Raw genomic sequence first — 4,016 nt, 5'->3', positions numbered from 1 at the left:
AGTTTAATACAGTTACGGATTTCAAACCAGAGTTTATTAAGGCCAAAGTATTTGGCTTGATTGGTACGATCAGTCCACTGTCTCTTCAGACAAACTGCTCAGGGAAACTGCTGTCTCCTGGGAGACCAGCCTTGGCTCTCTTTAGGACTGAGCACCAAGAAACAGGCAGACCCCCAAGGCCAGAAAAAAGTTCTGGAAGAAGGGAATGCTGGTTCCGTCTTCTTTCTAACACCTGGCCAGCCCTCGGCTTCGCGCCACCTGTCTCTCTCTCATGGTGCTTTCACACACACACTGAACAATGTACTTCAGTCTGCTTTCAACGAACTCTAGCAACGGTCTGCAAGCAGATTTTGCCATTTTACCCAGTAAGATCCAGTCACAAAGTGCATTGAAAGTGCGTGTGAAAACAGTTTCAGTCACGCCTACGAGAGTGTGCTCTCCCTCTTCCACCCGTGGCCCATGTGAGTGCCGACCGCCCCTCTGTCCCCAGGACAGCCCCCAAAGAGAGCCGGGAAGGGGAAGCCTCAGGGCCCCGATCCCCTCTAGGCTGCTGCTGTTGAGGAATTGTTTTAATACCCGAGTTTGGACTTATTCCTCATGAACCAATTTTCCAGTGGTGATGGAAAGGATTACTTCCTTCTTCCTCTTCCTCCTCCAGGATCCAATATCCTTTGAAGAGGTGGCCGTGTATTTCACCCAGGGGGAGTGGACCCTGCTGCGCCCGGCCCAGAGAACTCTGTACAAGGACGTCATGCTGGAGAATTTTGGGAACGTGGCCTCTCTGGGTGAGGGATCCTTTTCTCCTTGACTCTGCTGAGTGTGGCTAAGACTCTTCTTTGTTCATAGACAGGAAGTCGCTGTTGAGGAGGGATGTGTTCAGGCCTCTTCGCTAAGTCATGCCATCCTGTCTGCACATCTGGCAAGGGTCCGGGGCTCTCCATGCACAGGAGTGAGGCTGTGTCTGGCAGTCCTGGGACCACATGAGAGGGCTTCGGAAGGGGTGCCAAGAGATGCTGGGTTGGAGAGAGTGGGTGGATCCAGGTCGGGGTTTTCCTCCAAGCTGGCCCTCCCTCACCTGTGCTGCGATGTGACTGTGGAGGACACACGGCTGGCCTCCCTGCCAGTTTCATAAATCCTCAGCTCTCAAGCATGGCGCCTGGGATGCCAAGACTGCTCTGAGAGACTTCCAGCATCCATGGTGAGGGTTCTTTACCATTGCCGGCCTTGGATTGTTGGCCTCTTTGATTGCCGTGGGCCTTTCTTAAGTGATGATGTGCCCAACATATGGAAAAGCTCACATGGTGAACTTAATCTTTTCAGGGAAGATCAGGCTTTGAGGTTGGAGGTTTGGCCCCTACCACGATCTAACCACTATCTTCTCAAGACAGGGGGTTGCAGCTCCAGTGCTTACAGGGAAAGGGGGGAATAGGATAAAATGGTCTGCCCATGAAGACTCACCATTCCTACTGCATTCCCTAATGCTCTGGAGCACTTTCGGTTTCCTAAGGGATACTTTGGTGGGAGCTTGAACACGAAGCTCCTAGAAATTATTGAAAAGGTTACCCTCGTGGACCTCTCCTTCCTTTGGGTCAGAACCCGAGCCTGCTGTTTTTCATGGAACAGAGAGACCTCAAAAGGGCCAACAGATGTGACCCACGTGACCTTTAGAGGGGCAGCAGAGTAATTAACTCGTATTCACTGCAGTGGCAAGTGGTGGTGGGTACAAGTGTAGAGAGCTTGAAGAGCGGATTGGGTCCACATATGGACCCTCTCTTACTCTCAGAAAGAAGAAATCAGTCGTGATCATTTTGTAAAAAAAAATATGTTGCTGATAGACTCATTCTTTTTATCAAGGACTGAAAGCTCACTGGGTGATCATTTCCTCTCTGGATCGTTGGCCTTTCTATCTGTCCAATACTCCACCGCACACCAATCACTTGCCTGTTGTGCCTGCAGGGATATAGTCAAGTTGGCTTGGAAGGACCGAACTGATGCCCACAGAGTAGAATTGTAATTTTCTGCTTTTTTTTTTTATGATGAAAAGGACCCGTGACGGCCAAACCTGACCTGATCTCCTGGCTGGAAGGAGAAGAAGAGCTGTTCTTCCTGTTCTTGTCCAAAGAGGAGGGATTGTCAGGTCTGTGGTGGGGCGGTGTGTTCCTTCTGCTTCCTTCCTAGGGCTGGTGGGTTTCTGTAACCTTCCTTAGCTGGTTCTCCTCCAAAGAGTTGGGGTGAGTGCTGAAAAGGTGCCTGTAGAGGTTGAAGAGCAAACAACTAAGTAATCTGTAGCCTCCATCACTACCTGAGGAGAAACTCAGTGGCTTGCGGCTTCATTCTTGAGAAGTCCCTCTGAACTACTGATCCTTTAGTACAACATAAGCTATCACAGGACCAGATTACCAACAAATGCTTTTGAAAGTGTGTCTGGACACCACGTTTTGAATTCTTGCTCTCTCTACCACAGTCAACGTAGTTCATTCTCTCATGTTCCCTCACCATTCTTCAGAGTGTCCTGACACGTGTCTCTTTCTCTCAGCCAGGGGTATGCAGAGGATTCAGGGAGAGGAGAAAAAATATAAATGCTTGGAGTGTGGAAAAGTCTTCAGTCACAAGAGAAGCCTTACTGCCCATCAAAGAATTCACACAGGGGGGAAACCGTACAAATGCCTGGAATGCGGGAAAAGCTTTACTCGCAATTTAAGTCTTACCTATCATGACAGAATTCATACAGGGGAGAAACCATATGAATGTTTGGAGTGTGGAAAAAGCTTTCGACAGAAGAATACATTAACTTTCCATCAAAGACTTCATACAGGGGAGAACACATATAAATGCCTGCAGTGTGGAAAGTGCTTTATTAGCAAAACAGGCCTTATTTACCATGACAGAATTCATACAGGGGAGAAACCATATAGCTGTCTGAAGTGTGGAAAAAGGTTTTCACGGAAAGATACTCTAACTTTCCATCAAAGAATTCACACAGGGGAAAAACCATATAAATGCCTGGAATGTGGGAAAGGCTTTAGCCACAAGATAAGCCTTACTTACCATGACAGAATTCATAGAGGGGAGAAACCATATAAATGTTTGGAGTGTGGGAAAAGCTTTCGACAGAAGAATATGTTAAATTTCCATCAAAAAATTCATACGGGGGAGAACCCATATAAATGCCTGCAGTGTGGAAAGTGTTTTAGTAGCAAAGGAGGCCTTACTTACCATGAAAGGATTCACACAGGGGAGAAACCATATAAATGTCTGGCGTGTGGAAAGTGTTTTAGTAGCAAAGGAGGCCTTACTTACCATAAAAGGATTCACACGGGAGAAACCATATAAATGTCTGGAGTGTGGAACATATTTTAGTGGCAAAGGACGCCTTACTTACCATGAAAGAATCCATAGTGCGAAGGAACCATAGAAATGCCTGGAGTGTGGAAAAGGCTTTTGGTTGCAAGAAGTCTTACATACCATGAATGAATTCACACTGGGGAGAGACCATATAAATGTGTGGCATGTGGAAGAAGCTTTGGACAGAAGGATAAATTTGCATCAAAGAATTCACACTGGGGAGAAAGCGTAGAAATGTCTGGTGTGTGGAGAGGCATTCCATCAAAGAAAAGTAGATGGGGAAATTAGAAAACAATCTGATTTCCTTAATAAGAATGCTGTTTTAAATTGTTCTGTTTCAGTAGAAAAGAGAAAGTTTGCTGTAGATCTCTCAAGAAGTGAGCTGTGACTCACACAACCTCATGCCGTGCCACAAATTATGTTAGTCTTTCAGATGCTACCGAGCTCCTCCTGGTTTTTTTAACCACTATAGACAGACTTAACACAGCTGCCCACTGCATTCTCTTTCACATTGTAGGAGTCTTCCCCTTCTTCTTGTGCAGGACGTTCCCCCAAGTGGGAGTCACATGAGTGAATCCTTCTGTACATGTTGCTTTCAATCTCACCCGTTATCTTTCCACAGTTGAGCAAAGCAGTTGCAAAAGTCCCGTAGCTCTGTAGACATTAAGCCC

The 4,016-nt window shown here is 46.8% G+C and overlaps 1 pseudogene; it reads left to right on the top strand.

Moving 5' to 3' along the window:
• The first annotated feature begins 658 nt into the window (after positions 1–658).
• LOC107121498 lies at positions 659–3,415 on the top strand (annotated as a pseudogene).
• The last annotated feature ends 601 nt before the right edge of the window (positions 3,416–4,016 follow it).

The sequence above is a fragment of the Gekko japonicus genome, unplaced genomic scaffold (assembly GCF_001447785.1).
Source record: "Gekko japonicus isolate JY-2015 unplaced genomic scaffold, Gekko_japonicus_V1.1 scaffold9768, whole genome shotgun sequence".
Taxonomy (NCBI): domain Eukaryota; kingdom Metazoa; phylum Chordata; class Lepidosauria; order Squamata; family Gekkonidae; genus Gekko; species Gekko japonicus.
This window is presented reverse-complemented; position numbering and strand designations above follow the sequence as displayed.